This window comes from Dipodomys merriami, unplaced genomic scaffold (assembly GCF_024711535.1).
Source record: "Dipodomys merriami isolate MVZ:Mamm:240054 unplaced genomic scaffold, mDipMer1.0.p SCAF_658, whole genome shotgun sequence".
Classification (NCBI taxonomy): Eukaryota; Metazoa; Chordata; class Mammalia; order Rodentia; family Heteromyidae; genus Dipodomys; species Dipodomys merriami.
Genome location: NW_027206244.1, coordinates 559496 through 578190, shown reverse-complemented (window position 1 = coordinate 578190; position 18695 = coordinate 559496). Strand labels below are relative to the sequence as shown.

General features: G+C 37.0%; 1 long non-coding RNA gene across 1 annotated transcript; it reads right to left on the bottom strand.

Annotated features, from left to right (window-relative positions):
• Window positions 1-6476: 6476 nt before the first annotated feature.
• LOC138815680 (uncharacterized) lies at window positions 6477-17550 on the bottom strand. The gene is made up of 3 exons (XR_011368414.1): window positions 17240-17550; window positions 8386-8458; window positions 6477-6560 (listed from the first exon to the last, which is right to left on the bottom strand). It is a non-coding gene; the product is annotated as an uncharacterized lncRNA (long non-coding RNA).
• Between the last annotated feature and the right edge of the window lie 1145 nt (window positions 17551-18695).

The following is an 18695-nucleotide window of genomic DNA, read 5'->3' as shown; positions in this document are numbered from 1 at the left end:
AACCAACAAAGAAATCATCTTATGAATGTTAGAAACAATCACAAGAAAGAGAGAAAAAACATTTGAATACTTATATTGGGGTTCATTTCACCTAATATCAACTTATCTGACCGTTTCTGCTTGTCTCACAAATATACCTTATTGCAAATAAGGGAAACCATGAGAACTATGTTTCATTGGGCCTGGCTTACTTCACTTAAATAAATTTTTCCAAGTCTTTCCATTTCCTAATAAATGGGGCAATGTCATTCTTTCTGATAGAGGCATAGAATTCCATTGTGTATATATACCACAGTTTCTTAATCCATTCATCTACTGAGGGGCATCTGGGTTGCTACCATATCTTATCTATGATAAATAATGCTCCAATAAACATTGTCGTGCTGGTAGCTTTAAAATAATCATGTTTGTATCATTCAGGTAAATGCTCAAAAGTGGGATTGCTGGGAAATAGCGGAGCTCTATGTGGGGTCTTTTGAGGAATCTCCATACTATATTCCAATGTGGTTGAACAAGTTTACACACCCACCAACAATGCACTAGGGTTCCATTCTGCCCACATATCATACAGAATCTGTTGTTAGAGTTCTTGATTGTAGCCATACTCACTGGGGTGAGGTGGAATCTGAATGTTGTTTTGATTTGCATTTCTTTTATAGCTAGGGAGGTTGAGCATTCCTTCATGTGTCTATTGGCCATTCTTCTTTCCTCTTCAGAGAAGTTTCTCTTTAAGTCTTTAGCCCACTTACTTATTGGGCAGTTGTTTCTGTGAAGATTTGTTGTTAAGGGATTTAATTTTTTGAGTTTCAGGTATATTTAAGATATGGGACCCTTGTCCATTGTATGGCTAGTGAAGATCTTCTCCTAATTCTTGGGCTTTCTATTGAACTTGCTAGCTTCATCCTTTGCCATGCAGAAACTCTGCAATTTCATGCAATCCCATTTGTCCAAACTTTCTTTGATTTGTTGTGCTTCTGGGTCTCTTTAAAGAAAAATTTGACCTGTGCCAAGGAGACTTAGAGTTTCTCCAATTCCATTCTGTAATGTTTTCAGAATGTCTGCTTGGACTACAGGTCTTTGATCCATTTGGAGTTGATACTGGTGCAGGGTGATATATAAGGATCTAGCTTTAGTTTTCTACAAGTAGTTAACCAATTTGGCCATCACCATTTCCTGAAGAGGCTGTCTTTCTTCCATTTTAATTTTTTAGCTCCCTTATCGCAGTTTAGATGGCTATAGGTCTGTAGGTTCATTTCTGCATTTTCAATTATATTCCTTTGTTCCTGAAGTCTGTTCGTGTGTCAGTATCAAGCTGTTTTGATTACTGGGGTGTTGGAGTAGAGTTTGAAATTTGGTATTCATTTTCCTCCAGCACTTTTTTTTCTGCTTTTGATGATTTTTGCTATTCGGGGTCTTTTATTGTTCCGAATGAATTTTTGGAATGCCTCTTCTACTTCCTTCAAGAATGAGGTTGGAATATTGATAGGGGTCACATTGAAGTTGTAGATAGCCTTTGCAAGTATTGCCATTTTCACGATGTTGATCCTTCCAATCCAGGAGCATGGGAGGTTTTTCCACTTTCTAATTTCTGTTTTGATTTCCTTTTTTAGATTTTTAAAGTTTTCATCAGCCAGGCACTGATTGCTCGTGCCTGTAATCCTAGCTACTCAGGAGGCTGTGATCTGAGGATCATGGTTAAAAGCTAGCCAGGGCAGGAATGTCTGTGAGACTCTTATCTCCAATAAACCACTAGAAAACCGGAAGTGGTGCTGTGCCTCAAGTGATAGAGCTCTCGCCTGGTGCTGAAGAGCCATGGGACAGCACCCAGGCCCACAGTTCAAGACCCGTGACTGACAAAAAATAAAAAAGTTTCATCATAAAGATTCTTCACTTTTTGCTTAATTCCTAGGCTTTTTATTGGGGGGGGGTTATCATAGATGGAGTTGTTTTCCTTGTTTGAGCCACACTTTTCTCATTGTTGGATTAGAGAAAAGCCATTGTCTTTTAGGGTTAATTTTATAACTGGCTACTTTGCCAAGTTTTGAATCATTATGAGTAATTTGGGAGTGGAGTCCATGGGATACTTTAAATACAAGATCATGACATCTGCAAAGAGGGAGAGTTTTACTTCATCTTTCCCTATTTGGATCGATTTTATGTTTGCATCTTGTCTTATTGTTGTAGCTTGGCATTCTAATACTAAATTGAAAAAAAGTGGAGAGAGTGGACATCCTTGTCCTCTTCTTTTTTTATTGTGAAAATACCGTACACAGGGGTTACAATTACATGGGCAAAACAATGAATACATTTCTTATCAAGAATTGTAGCATCCTCCTTTGTTTTTTTTCCCCATCCCTTCACATACTCCCCCCGCGTCCACCCAATCCTCCCCCTGCTCACCAAAGTTGTAAATTTTGTTTTTGACATAACGACTTGTATATCTAATTGTTGTAATGCAATGGGTCCACCTGTATCCCTATTTAAATTATTTGATTTTCCCCTTCCCTCCACAAATTATAACATCATCAAATACAGTGAAAGCAGGGGTTATACTGTCGGGGAGGGACATACAAAGCAACCAAGAAATAATCTTGCAAATGTGTTAGAAATAATCGAATAAAAGAAAAAAAAACACTTGAATACATATCTTAGGATTCATTTCCCTAACATCAAATTATCTGATCTTTTATGCTTTACTCAGACATACACCAGATATTGCTAATAAGGTAAACAATGGGACCTATGTTTTGTGGGGGCCTGGCTTACTCACTTAATATAATTTTTTTTCCAAGCCCTTCCATTTCCTAACAAATGGGGCAATGTCATTCTTTCTGATGGAGGCATAGAATTCCATTGTGTATATATACCACATTTTCTTGATCCATTCATCTACTGAGAGGCAACTGGGTTGGTTCCGTATCTTACCTGTAGTAAATAATGCTGCAATAAACATAGTCGTGATGGTAACTTTGGACTTGTTTGTGAACATTTGGTTAATGATGCACAGGCCGTAATTTTCTTAATAGAGACCCAGAAACACAACAGATCAAAAAAATGTTGGATAAATGGAATTGCATGAAATTGCAGAGCTTCTGCATGGCAAAGATCATAGCTAGCAAGATCAATAGAAAGACCACGAATTGGGAGATGATCTTCACTAGCCATACAACGGACAAGGGTCTCATATCTAAAATATACCTGGAACTCAAAAAAAAAAATAAATCCCCCAACAACAAATCTTCAAAGAAACAGCTGCCTAATAAGTAAGTGGGCTAAAGACTTAAAGAGAAACTTCTCTGAAGAGGAAAGAAGGATGGCCAATAGACACATGAAGAAATGCTCAACCTCCCTAGCCATGAAAAAATGCAACTCAAAACAACATTGAGATACCACCTCACTCCAGTTAGAATGGCTAAAATCAAGACCTCTAATAACAACAAATGCTGGAAGGGATGTGGATAGAAGGGAACCTTACTGCAATGTTGGTGGGAGTGTAAACTTTTTCAACAACTTTGGAAAGTAGTATGGAATTTCCTGAAAAGGCTCCACATAGAGCTCCCCTATGACCCAGCAATCCGTTGTCCCCTTCTTGATTTAAGAGGAAATGGCTTTAGGTTTTCACCATTAAGTATAATGATAGCTGTAGGTTTGTCATATACAGCCTTTATTCTATTGAGGAATGATCCCTGGATTCCTAATTTTTCCAGAGCCTTCATCATAAAGGGTTTGTTGGATGTTGTCAAATGCTTTTTCTCAAACAATTGAGATAACCATGTGGTTCTTATTCGTTTTCTTGTTGTTGCGATATATTAATTGATTTGTGTATATTGAACCAACTTTGCATCCCTGAAATCAATCCTGTTTGATTGTGGTGTATTCTTTTTTGGATGAATTGTTGAAGTCGATTGACCAAAAATTTGTTGAGAAGTTTTGCATCAATGTTCATCAAAGAAATGTGTTTAAAGTTCTCTTTTTTTATGATTCCCTGCCTGGTTTGGGGGATGAGGGTTTTGATGGCCTCATTGAATAAGTTCTGTAGTGCACGTTCTCTTTCAATTACATTGAAGAGTTGGAATAGTATTGGTGTGAGCTCTGCTTTGAAGGCCTTGTAGAATTCTGATGTAAATCTTTCTGGTCTTGGGCTTTTTTTAGATGGGACTTCTCTTATTGCTGTTTCTATCTCAATGTTTGATATGTGCCTGTTAAAATGGTTTAACTCATCTTGCTTTAGTTTCAGCATGTCAATATTTGCTATGAAAAGGTCGATTTCTGTCAAGTTCTCAAACTTACTAGCATAGTTTTGAGAAGTATTCCCTTTTAAAGTTCTGAATCCTGGTTGTTTCTCTGGTGATGTTTCCATTCTCATCTCTGAGTTTATTTATTTGGGTGAGTTTTTTTTTCTTTTTCTGATAAGATTTGTTAAGGATCTGTCAATTTTGTTAATTTTTTCAAAGAATCAACTCTTGGTATTGTTGATTCCATTTTTTTTGGTTCTAATTCATTTAATTCTGATTTAATTTTAATTATTTCTTTCCATCTACTGCTTTGGCATTTATCTTGCTGTTCTTTTTCAAGGAGGTTCAGATGTGTCATTAAATTGTTGGCTTCATATCTCTCCAACTTGCCTCTGAGTACTGCCTTTTCTGTGTCCCAGAGGAGCTGGTAATTTGTGTGTTCGTTTTGTTGAAGATCATGAACACTTGAATTTCCTTTCTAATCTCTTATGCGACTTACTCGTGATTCAACAGTATGTTGCTCAGCATCCATGTGTTACAGGACTTTCTTTGGTGGTTTTGGCTTTGGATTCTAATTTTATTTCCTGTGGTCTGAGAGAATGCAAGGCATAATTTCAATGAATTTGGACTTTTGTTTTGTGACCTAAAATGTGGTCAGTTTTTAAAAATATTCTATGTGCTGCTGCTGAAAATATTCTATGTGCTGATACTGCTGGGTGAAATATTCGTTAGATGTCTTTTAAATCTAGTTAATCCTTGCAGTTGTTTAGATCTGCAGTTTGTTGAGTTTTTGCTGAGTTGATCTATGTACTGTGGATAGTGGTGTGTTAAAGTTCCCAACAATTAATGTCTTTGGATCTATGTGAGCTTTAAGGGAAATATTGTTTCTTGGATAAATTTGTGTGCTCCGTTGTTTGGCAAATAGATATTTAGAATTGTAATATCCTCCTAAAGGAGCATACCCTTAATTAATATGTAGCGACCTTCTTTTTCTCTTCTCACTAATTTTAATTTGAAGCCTTTTTTATCTGATATTAGGATTGCAACTCCCACCTGTATATGGGGGACATTTGCTTGGTATATTTTGTTCCAGTCTTTCACTTTCAAAATATGTTTGTTTTTATGGGCAAGGTGTGACTCCTGAAGGCAGCAGATAGAAGGATTTTGCTTTTTAATCCAACTAGACAGTCTATGTCGCTTAATTGGAAAGTTAAGTCCTGTAATGTTGAGAGATGGGACTGAGAAGTATTTTTTTATTTGGAAAATGCCATACAGATCGTTTACAATTACATGGACAAGATAATGAGTACATTTCTTATCAAGCATTGTTACCTCCTCCTTTGTTTCCCCTTCCCATCCCTTCCCTTACCCCCATTACCTAATCCCCTCCCCCCACCAAAGTTGTAAAGTTCATTTTTCAGCATAACGACTTGTACATTTCATTGTTGCAATGGTTCCACCTGTATTCCTATTTAAACGATTAGTTTTTTCCCTTCCCCTGTACAAATTATACTAACATCAAATACAGTGAAATCTGAGTTATTTTTGTTATGTTAAAAAACGAACTTTACAACTTTGGCCCGGGAATGGGGGAGGGAGGGTGTGGGGATCAGTGTATGGGGAGATGAAAGGGATTGAAGGGGAAACAAAGGAGGAGGCAACAATGCTTGAAAAGAAATATACTCAATACCTTGCCATTGTAATTGCAACTCCTTGGTACGGTATTTTCACAATAAAAAAAAACTTCAAAAAATATTTATCCCTTAATATAATTCAAATACCAATCAAGAGTAATTTTATATAATCATTACAATTGTCATTTTATTACTATCATAAAACAGAATAAAATACCAGTCCCAATTATTACCTACATATCATTAGTCTTAATTCCTAATCATTATCTAAATATCTTAAACAATCTAAATAGTCATGTCTTTAATATAGACATAAATATTCTATCCTTTTTACTTAACATTTTCCAGGGGCATATATTCATGTTTCATTTTTTAAATTTTTTATTTTATTTTTATTTTTTGTGAACATACTGTGCAGAGAGGTTACAATTACATGGGCAAGATAATGAGTACATTTCTTATCAAACATTGCAGCTTCCTCCTTTGTTTACCCTTCACATCCCTTCCTAGCCTTCCCTCACCCCCCCCACTCAATTCTCCCCCCCCACCAAAATTGTAAAGTTCGTTTTCCATATGACAACTTGTACTTCTCTTTGTTGCAAGGGGCCACCTGGATCCTTAAACGACTTGTTTTTCCCCATCTCCTCCACAATTTATACCGACATCAAATATAGTGAAAGCAGGGGTTATACTGTGGGGGAGGGACATATAAAGCAACAAAGAAATAATCTAATAAATGCGTTAGAAACAAATGCATGAAAGAAAAAAAACATTTAAATACATATCTAAGGGTTCATTTTCCTTGCATCACACTAAATCTACCAGCACAACTATGTTTATTGCAGCATTATTTACCATAGCTAAGATATGGAACCAACCCAGATACCCCTCAGTAGATGAATGGATCAAGAAAATGTGGTATATATACACAATGGAATTCTAAGCCTCCATCAGAAAGAATGACATTCCCCCATTTATTAGGAAATGGAAAGGCTTAGAAAAATTATAATAAGTGAAGTAAGCCACTCCCAAAGTAACATGGGTCCCATTGTTTCCCTTATTTGCAATATCTAGTATATGTATGAGTCAAGCAGAAAAGGTCAGATAATATATTCATGTTTCTAAGAAATGTTCACAGCAGTTAAAAATACTTTTGTGAAATTAATGTGATTCATGTTGTTGTTGTTGTTGTTTGTAAGGCCTGGACATTGTCCCTAAGCCTTTTTGTGCTCATGGCCAGCACTGTAGTACTTGAAGCAAAGGGCTAATTGCTGTTTTTGAGTGGTTAATTGGAGACAAGAATCTAACATGAACTTTTCTGTCGGGGCTAGATGTGAAAACAGCTGCTAGATCTCAGCAGCCAGAGGAGCTAGAATTATAGGTGTGAGTTACTGGCACTTGGTTTGATGATTTTTTTAATTTTAATTATGTTTGAAGATGTTTGTTTCACTCTAATGCACACAATTCTATACATAAATATATATATATATATATACATATGTATGATGACAAATTCCCTCTAAAAATGTATAAATTTCCACACATAACATTTATACACACACACACATACACACACACACACACACAAACACACACAAAAACTTTTATGCTACTATTTTTTACCCTTTTCATGTCAAAGATATATAGTCTATTTTTCCAAAATTTTTCTAGAGTAAAGTGACTAATATTTCAATAGAAAGTAGAATATATTATTTTCAAGGTAATTTTAGATATACACATGATCTTGTAGTAATATTTATAGTATATTACTTGAAAAAGTTGTGTTCAAACCCTTAAATATTTGTGTGTAATGACAGGGAGAGAGGAAGTTAATTCATACTGGTTAGGAATGTGCAATACTTCAAAAATCGGTTCAACAATTTGTTATAAGCACATAGTCAAGCTACCTGATATGGCTTAGTTTTTTTATTTCTTTATTTATTCAAAATTTTAACATGAATGCATGCACAGTGGTAATATTAAAATTATTAATCAAAATACAAATAATACAAAATCATAGACACATACCAGGCTTTCAATAATTAGCACTTATTATGCTAATAATAATTTTGTTGAAGATGATGGTGACCAGAGTGACCCTGATAATGACAATGTTATGATTGAAAAGGAAAAATTTTTAGACATCTTTGAAGCTAGATTTCCCACATTGAATACATAATAATAAACAGAGTTGGATTACATACAATAAGAATAACAAGAGGAGAGTTTCAATATCAAGAAATACAATCACATAATCAGGTGAGACAGTAAATCCATATGTGATTTTTGCAGTCTCTCTAATGTCTATTCACTCTTCTTGTTGGTATTGTTTGCTTATAAATAAAATCGTTTATTTCCACATGTTTATTATCCCACATAGATAAAATATAATAATCTGAGTGCTTTGTTATCAAATGTTCTTGTTTTTTCTAGCCTTGGGAACTTAGGAGAAACCCTTTCACCACCCACATAGCCAGTTGCTTAGTTATATATCCTTAGAAGGTAACAACACATACCTCAAGCATGCTTCACTCATTAGGCAGAAATCCTTATTCAGTTTTAGTTTCTTTCCAGTTCACTGAAGAAAATCTATGTATAAATTTATGAAGAACACTTGGCAACACATACAGCAATAAGAAAATTTTGATGGACTAAGATTAGTTTTCAACCTAGTGTGATTAGTTCAAGTAACATTCTCATCTAGATACTATTCAATAACGAATGTTTTCCAGTGATATGTTGAGTATGTTCTTCAATGCAACTGTAGACACATGACCCAATTTACATAATACCACTTACATATCTGTAGTTGCCTTCAAAGGACACAGCCCTTAGAGCCAGGAGGTAAAATATATTTTTATTTCTGCATGAAACAATTTGTGACTTTATACCAACAAACTGAATTTGACTCTTTCCTTATTTGTAAACTAGGGTGGAAAATGTAAGGACTCGTCACTTTTCCTTTTTCTTGCTCTAGGAGTAAGCAAATGTATTCTTCAATATTTCTGGTAGATTACATCCATTTATAGATGAGAAATGTAAGGCCAACAGTCAATGTAGTGAGTAAATAATGATACTAGAATTTGTGTCTGAGCTCTTCCCTCTGCATACTTACAAGGAGCAGTAATTTGTTGATGGAGAGGACCAATATGTAAAGACAATGGGGAAAAAACATACTTTGTAAATAGCTGTTTAAGACTAGGTGACCAGTGATGAGTACATGAAACAGACTTGTGTCAGGGGCATAAAAAGGAGTACATAGAAATCATATTAGTGCTGGGCGCCAGTGGCTCATGTCTGTAATCCTATCTACTCAGGAGGCTGAGATCTGAGGATCACGGTTCAAAGCCCGCCAGGGCAGAAAAGTCCATGAGACTCTGATCTCCAATGAAAACCACTAGAAAACTCGAAAATAATGCTGTAGCTCAAGAGGTAGAGTGCTCTCCTTGAGCTGAAGAGCACAGGGACAGCACACAGGCCCAGAGTTCCAGCTCCATGACCAACCAAAAAAAAAAGAAAGAAATCAAATTAGTAACAGAAACTAAGAAAATCTTGATCGTTCATCTTATATAATGGGTGGAGTAGAAGGGTAAGAAGAAATCTAAAGGGTTCTACATCTATGACCAGGCAAATGTGTTAGTGATATTCTTGGCGATAAGGATTACAGGTGAAAATGATGGATTTAGGGGAAAAAACTCTCTGATAATTCTAAAGTTTATATTAAACAGATGCAAAGATAGGTCTGTTTAGATATCATCAAAATATCCATGACCATGAATATGAAAAAGAATGATAAAATTGGGGACATTATTAAAAGGAAGAGGAAAAGAAAAGTTATGACATAAGTGTAGCATTGTGAGCACCAGTGTGGACAAGATTGGAAGAAAGAGATAAGGAAACAAGAAAGTAATAAAAACAGATTTACAGAAGTGAAGAAAGGAAAGAATTTGCAGGAAGAAAAGGTCAAAACTGTTACAGAGACATTGAAGGAAATATGCTATTTGGATTTGAAAACTAAAAGGACATAGACAAGTTGTTTTTTTTTTTTTTTTTTTTTTTTTTTTAGGGGCAGGGGGTCCGGTCATGGGACCTGAACTCTGGGCCTGGGCACTGTTCCTCAGCTCTTCAGCTCAAGGCTAGTGATCTAACACTTGAGTCACAGCGCCACTACCGGTTTTTTCTTTTTTGCTTATGTGGTGCTGAGAAATCGAACCCAGGGCCTTAGGCATGCAAGGGAAGTACTCTACCACTGAGCCAACTTCCTAGCCTGATAGACAAGTTCAATAAGAATAGTGTTTTGGTGAACTGGTAGAGATGTAAGTCATATTGATGAAATTTTGTGATATGAATGTGAAGCCATAAAATTCCAGATCCATGAATTCAACAAATCCTGTTGATTTTAAATGTTAGGAACAAATGCTTTTATCCTGACCTTAGAAGTATTATACAGATGTAACTGTCATGAACTTTACTTAGATATATTCTGTGAATATTTTTGAAGACTGTTTAACCAGGAGATTATGGTTGAACTATAGCACAGACAAGCCTAATTTGCCCTACAGTTCCAATGAGTGATCCATGTATCTACATCAGTTTGGAATTTTATTGAAATATTGTTAGCTATGTTTGGTTATCTTTTCAGACTATTCATTATAAACATAGGACAATACCACCAAGTAAAGTTTGAACATTCAGTTTTACTGATGTTACTGAACACTCTGCAAATTGATTCTTCTTTAGAATAGAAAATGCCTCAATAGCCATTGATATGTCATAACTGTCATATACTCTATTTAAATATAATTCTTGTTAGGGATATCTCCATGCTGAAATAACCCTCTCAATGAACCTGCCACAAATTCTTATATGTAGGAAGTGCTCTTATAAACTTCAAGCTTTTATTGAATGGAAGAGTTCAGACATTACCCTCACCACAACGACTAAATGCCTAAAAAGATAAGACATTTTGTTTTACTACCTTTCTTTTATTTTCTGATACACATATGCATTTAGGGAAGGATTCTGATGTAACAATAATACAATGGTGACTTGTAATAACACAACATCTAGGATCTAGTGTTAATTCAGTTACTTACTAATAAGCTCCAAAGTGTGTGGATATTTTTATTTCTCCTGGGTAAACTAATGAGCTCCAAGAAAATATCCCTAAGGAGCCTTTCAATTCAGATATCACTGTTTGTCTCAAAATGCCTTAAATTCTACACCCTCTAATGTGGGCATAGAGTTATACTGTGGAACTTTTCTCCTCAGAGAGTGAGTACTACCCTATTGGTTAACATGGACAAAGTACCTTCATACATAGACTGGGTGTTTGCAAACAAGAAGTGGTATTTGAACAATGTTTTTAGCAGTTTGCACAGAAGAAATGGAAATAGAGCAACTGTGAAATCAAAAGGAACATGCAAAAAGACAAAGGTACAAAGTAGAATGTGCCAAGGAAATGCTGATGTGCAATTTCAAATAATGTGCTCAGGTGTGAGGGTGTGTTCAAAGTATAGCGTCAGAGAATATACTTGGATATCTTGAGAAAAAAACTGCATTAAACTATTCTGGGATTATCATACAAGTACAAACTCGTTACACTGACTCTCTAATCAGTCACAACATCATTAATTTAGGGAGTATTTTCCAAGAGCATACTGAGAAAAAGAGGACTCATCACAATTATTGTTCAGGTTGATGTAACGACAATCACATAAAGTTTCTTAGAAGTCTTCATATATTTTGGAGCATTAAAGTGGTAAAAAGCCAAGTAAATATTTTGCATGTATCTAAATTAAGTGGGACATATTATATTGGTGTCTCTTTAACTTGGATGTTATATTGTACTCTAAGTTGGGACAATGATCTGCTTTCAGTTATTTTCTTCTCTTCCCCTTCTTTTGCCCTTCCACATAATGAGACATACTTGAGCTTGCATTTTTAAATCGTTCAAAATTATATGAATTTCTCCATACTTCTCGCAGCCTCCTATATCTTTCTCAAGGGAATATCTTTTCACTACCATTTTTTATCCCATATGATATTGGATATCTTCTTGACTAATTCAGTGCAAGATACACATTAGACTCATACATATATCTCAACACTTGTACCACCATAAAATCCTATCTTACTTAGAGATCATGATTTCAGTATGTCTGGGGAGGGGACATCTGTCATTTTTGAATGACCATAATTGTTACTTACATGCAAGCATGTTTTAAACCAATATGCCTCTCAGTAGATGAATGAATAGGCATGTCCATTGCGGTGCTGTGGGCTGTGGCATGGACGAGGAAGAAAAATGGTTGGCTACCCTTTGTTATTAATCCTGGGCCCCGGGGCTGGCCTGACGGAGAGTTTCCCTGCATAGGATAAGTATTTTTATAGTTATCCTTTATTGTCTATTTTTGATCTACACACTCTTGCCTAGTGCTTTCCTTTTTTACATTTAGGGCAAATTCCTGTTCCTCTCTTGTTAACATCAGTAGCGTTTTTACAATTCTTCTTTATATGTCCCATTTGACCACATCCAAAACATTTTAGATTAGCGGGTTTGGTTTGTAAAGCATGCAAGGTAGTGGGCATAGTTTCAGCACAAACAACTGCATAAGCCGGGATTCAGATGTAATGTCTTTACACGCCCTTAAATATGTATTTACATCCCCAGATTCTTTAATAGGCAATAGGGCTCATCTACAGTCCTCATTAACATTCTCACAAGCCAACATGCCCAGTAGTTGTTGCTGTGCAGCCTCTCCCACAACAGTAAGTTCCAAGGTCAGTTTCAATCATGATAAAAATTCAACATAGGGTTTATTAAGTTTTTGAATTACTTTTGTCCAGGAGCCATAATGCTCTCCTACCAGCCGAATCCTCTCCCATGCCTCAATACCTATGTCTCGTAACTACTCATGGATCTCTTCAGGAGAGTTCACTTGCATATTAGCAACTGCATATTTTTCTGTTCTACTCAACATGGGAAAGGTTATGACCTATAGGCGCGGATTATTGCTCTGTGCATTTTGTCTAGTCCTTTCTGTACATAACTCAGTAAACCACATTTGCCATTGTAGGTATTCAGGATCCTTAATTAGGCTCTACAAAGCAACTTTCAATCCTCGAGAGCAAAATTATTGTAATGTCGGGCAAGCCCATTAAACAATTCCTTACCATAATGAGACTGAGGACCATACAACGTCACTGCCTTCTTAAGTTTACCCATATCATTGACAACAACACCTTCATATTTGACTGGTTGAGCTAAATCATTCATAGGGGCTGATCAAATTACAGGATAAGAAAAAATATGCATTTCATCATCAAACTCACTGTCTAAGCCTTCTGTTTTGTGAGGGAGTGACACGGTAAAAATTGCTTCGGCAAACAGAGGAGCAGAAGGCTGTTTTACTTTCACTTTCTCAGATTCTCTTTCACTCTGCTAATTTCTAACTCCATATGTTGTAATCTTGATAAAATCAATTCCATTTGCTCAGACATTCTATTTACGCTTTCAGATTGTTCTTTTTCAGGCTTCTTTACTTCTTGTTTTTTCTGTTAATTGTGATGCATCCTTATCTATTACGTCCTTAACCTCAGAGTTCAATTGTAAATCTACAATAGAAGGGGTGGCCTCTTTTCTCATTTAAAGCTTTAAAAAGGGTATGTAAAATAGCCCAAATGGACCAAAATCTAACGGGAATCCTTTCCCCTTCTCAAACAGCTCTTTCTACATTATATTTTACTCATTTCCAATTATCAACATCTAATGTCCCTTCAACGGGGAACCAAGGATTCCATTCCCTAACTACATTAATACACATTTCTATGTCAAAAGAAGAAATAGTTATACCATAAGCAGCAAGTAAATGTTTTAGCATATGTAAGTACGGAGTAGACTTAACTTGTCCCATCACCCTGTAATTAAAAAAGTACTTACCTGTATATACCTTCCTGAATTCAACACTTCAGGGTCCCTGTTTGGGTGTACAGTATATTAATTAGGTGAGTTTCATTCGGTACCCAATGAAGAGAACACCACACGGTATTCATTCAGGTAAAGTAGTTTATTTACTGAACTGCTGCCAATGCCATATATGGTGGAAAGCCATGTAAAAAAATGGGGGACCCAACCTGGGAGAAGTATGTATCTATGTAAAGGACCAGATGAGGTGTGGCAGTTTGAGGGAAACTCTGGCGACACTGGATCTGGATGTGACTTCAAGTTCTGGAACTCACCTCTGGTCAGATGGAAAGTGTGACCAGAGGCTGACCAGGTTGTGACTTAACAGGATGGGGAGGTGGCTAACTCCAGGTGTGCCAGATACTAGGCAACACATGAAGGGTTGAAACTTAGCCAAGAAGTGTGAAGGTGTCTGAATAGGGTCTGCATGGCCTGGGGCAGACCTAACACCAAATACAGGTAGTACCTCTGACATATGACTCCTGACTCCAAACAATTCATTCTCAATCATTTTCTTTCTTTCTTTCTTTCTTTCTTTCTTTCTTTCTTTCTTTCTTTCTTTCTTTCTTTCTTTCTTTCTTTCTTTCTTTCTTTCTTTCTTTCTATCTTTCTTTCTTTCTTTCTTCCTTCCTTCCTTCCTTCCTTCCTTCCTTCCTTCCTTCCTTCCTTCCTTCCTTCCTTTCTTTCTTCCTTTCTTTCTTTCTTCCTTTCTTTCTTTCTTTCTTTCTTTCTTTCTTTCTTTCTTTCTTTCTTTCTTTCTTTCTTTCTTTCTTTCTTTCTATCTTTCTTTCTTTCCTTCTTTCCATCTTTCCTTCTTTCCTTCTTTCTTTCTTTCTTTCTTTCTTTCTTTCTTTCTTTCTTTCTTTCTTTCTTTCTTTCTTTCTTTCTTTCTTTCTTCCTTTCTTTTCTCCCTTCCCCTCTCTCACTTTTATTTTTTTGGTCGGTCATGGGGTTTGAACTGTGGGCTTGGGCACTGTCCCTCAGCTCTTGAGCTCAAGGTGAGCTCTCTACTGCTTGAGCCACAGCGCCACTTCTGGTTTTTGCGTGGTTTATTGGAGATAAGGGTTTCACGGACTTTCCTGCCCAGGCTGGCTTTGAATCGCAATCCTCAGATCTCAGCCTTCTGAGTAGCTAGGACTACAGGTGTGAGCCACCAGTGCCCAGCTCTCTCTCTCTATCTCTCCCCTCTTTCACTCACCCTCCCTCTCTTCCCTACTTCAGTATTCTCAACTCTCAAATAATGAACACTTGCTGAGTTGAACTCACAGGCTGGGAGAGCAGCTTAATTGGCATATGTGAAATTTATTTAATGTTTCCTTACACCTCTACCACAGGTCACTGGAATCAAATAATGAACACTCAGCAGCATAGCATCTTAAGCCATTCGTAGGAGGAAAGCAAGCATGCTCACTGCCTTCTGTGAGGTCGACCCTAGGAAGGTGGGGCAGACTCCTCCCTCATCTTGCTAAAACTCAGCCCAGTTTCTGCATCAGTAGAGGTTACTGCCTACAAGTGTCCCAGTTACCCAAGTGACACAAGTACTAGGCAGAGGCTTAGCCTCTTGTGGTTCTGAGATTAATGGCATGATTCAACATGATCCACTAGTTTGTTGTGATTGGGACTTCTAGAATTTTTGGTTAGACTATGTTCAAATTGTGATCTATTTATTTCTGATTGCTAACCATGATTATAGATGTGAACCAGCACATCAGACCATTCAAAGTTCTTTATCCCACATGGAAGACGTGAAGTTTATTTTACCAAATGACATACAAGTTGACAGACATAAAAGTAAGTCCTTAATTCTGGTCAAGATGTGTTATTAATGTGAAACAAAATTACTTAGCAAAATATCTGACTACTGTGATTATACTTTCAAACTTACCCTAAACTTTAATATCAAATCACCTATATTAGCCAATGATTCGCTCAAATTACCTGTAATCATTTATGTCTGTCCTATCTTCTAGAAGTATGGAGAACTGGAGCTTACACAATTAACTAAAGTGGTAGAATTTGAGAGGATCACAGTTCTAAATCAGTCTAGGAAGGAAAGTATCAGCCATATCAACCTACTAGGTGGGTATATTGGAATGCAATCATGATCCCTGATTTTGGGGCTTGGTGTAAAAATTGCTACTCTATGAGTAAAGTATATTAAACAAGAAAGGATTGGTGGAGTGACTCCAGTGGTGGAATACTTGTCTGGCAAACACAACATCAAAACTCAAATCAACTTACTAAAGATAAAATAAGAAAAGGAAAAAAAGAACAACTCATACTGAGCATGCGTTCAATGTAAAGATTTACACTACATTATTGTAGTTATTAATACCATCATTTCTAGGAGCACACACATTTTGTGTGAAGACTAAATGAAAAAAATGACACCCTATATATAAAGCTTTGGTAAAACACGAGTCTAACTCACAATGGTGAACACTTAAGATTGCATGTGCAGTGGTGTTGCAGGGATGTTAAGGTTTATGGAAGTCCATGAACTTGACATGATGAAATTACCTAACCATACATAACCATACAATTAACTGGACAGATACAGTTGATATATATATTACACACAGATGTATGTATATATTAAGTGACATATAAATAAAATGAAAAATTTATAAGGAATAGAGCTAGATGCCATGTCTGACTCAAGCAGAAAAGGTCAGATAAGTTGGTGTTAGGGAAATGAACTCTAAGGTATGTATTCAAAAATTTTACTTTCATTCCATTTTTTCTAGTACATTTATAAGTTTAATTCTTTGTTGTTTTTTATGTCCCTCCCCCATTATATAATCCCTGCTTTCACTATATTTTATGTTGTTATAATTTATGGAGGGGAAGGGAAAGAAAATCATTTAAATAGGGATTACAGGTGGACCCATTGCAACAATGAGACGTACAAGTCCTATGTCTAAAATGAACTTTACAACTTTGTTAGCGGGAGGTGGAGGGTCGGGTAGGCTGATGGGGAGAGGATGGGATGGGAAGGGGAATAAAAGGAGGAGGCTACAATGCTTGATAAGATATGTACTCATTATCTTGCCCATGTAATTTTAACCCCTCTGTACAGTATTTTCACTATAAAAAATATGAAGAAAAAGAATCAGCTGCTGTGGACTAAAAGTTTGCGATAATCCTTCTAAATTAATGACTGCACATGTTGTTACATGTCTACCATCCCAACTCCAGAGGACCAGGGCTGGTGAAGGATACCTGTCACAGATAGGAAGACCTCGAATAGCTCAGCAAGAGCTTATATTGAGGCTCTGTTTCAGAAATTCCCAAGACAGAAAGGTGGCTCCTCAGAGCCAGTGAGAGGACACAAGTCGTGGGTCATGGGGCCCTCAGAGGGGTGTCTGACCCGGGGTAGGGGTGGTTTGGGGGCAGCCACTCACCTGTGCTGCTGGGAGAATTTGCTTTAGGATGCTCCAGGTCGAGCGAGCAGTGATGGCAGTGGCATTGCAGACACATGGCCTCAGAGCAAAGAACCTGGGCCAGGGAGCAGGTTGGGGCTCTATGCGGCCTGGCAAGGTGCCATTGCCTGATGTTTGAAATTCCGCACCTTGGGAAGGAGGGAAAGAAGCCAGGGTGAGGGCAGGCATCTCAATTTCCTTCTATATTCCAAAGTTGCCTGGAGTCTCTTCCTCACCACTCAGCCATCTCTACCTTCCTTAATTGCTGGTAGTGGTGTAAACTAACAGAAGGAATCCTGGTGCTACCAGGCAGCATGGAATGTGGGCGTGACCACCATTCTTGTATCTCATTGGTCAGAAAGAACTATGAAAGAATGGGGGTGTGGCCAGAATCCTGTGATCCAAGCAGCATGGGCAGAGTCAAGAAATAGCAGCTCCCCCAGCCCTTTTCTCAGGGAACAATGTCCAATTCAGTTGGATACAAGAGGGTGACCTCATTTAGCTGGATGGTTTCACAGATTGTTGTGTATGTCTGTTTGTTCCCATTCCCAGTCCTTGTACTCAGGATATGTGCACAGTCTGTGAGCTGCTTTTGATCAAGGCTGGCCTTCCACACTAGAGCCACAGTGATTCTGGCTTTGTTGGCACTGAAGTTGGACTTTTTGCCTAGGGTGTCTTCGACTATGATCCTCCCATCACAGCCTTGTAAGTATCAAGGAGGACTGCTGAGAGCCACTGGTGCCTGCCTAATCATTGGTCTTGTTGATGTTCTTGGACAGACTGGTGAGTTCCCTATCCTCGGGTTTAAGTGGTGGGAGCTGTAGCCCACAGTTGGAATCTTCGTCCTGCCACCTCCAAATGGAAGGAGATCCTAAGCAACATATTCCTGTCCATATGATTACCAATGGAATATGATGAATGTCATGATTGAAAGAGCAGTTCTTGAATGATTCTAGGATAAAATTATACACAATTATGTTATAGGACACTGATCGATGTTAGTTAATATTTTATGAGGCATTGAAACAATCACATTAATAAAATGGAGGAATAATGAAATACCTTAGAATTACTATGCTATTACATACTATAAAGGTGCCATTTTTCTGCCAAGACTGAGACTGGAACTGGTCTTGTTAACTGTGTTGCACTGTGTGGGAAGGGGAAACTGGACTCCGAGAAGTCAAGAAATTCATGTCTATTCTTTAGGCCTGAAATAGATCCCCACCACTAGAAAACATCTTATTCATGTACAATTTACATATATGATTTATATTTATATACATATGTTGACTCCATATTGCATTCAGTGCAGTTATTTTATTTTTTGTTTTATTCATGTATTGACCATTTATTTTGACTATTATGCACATAAAACATTGATTACATTGATTACATAAGATAGAGGTCTGCATATGTATTCCACTTCATACCTGAC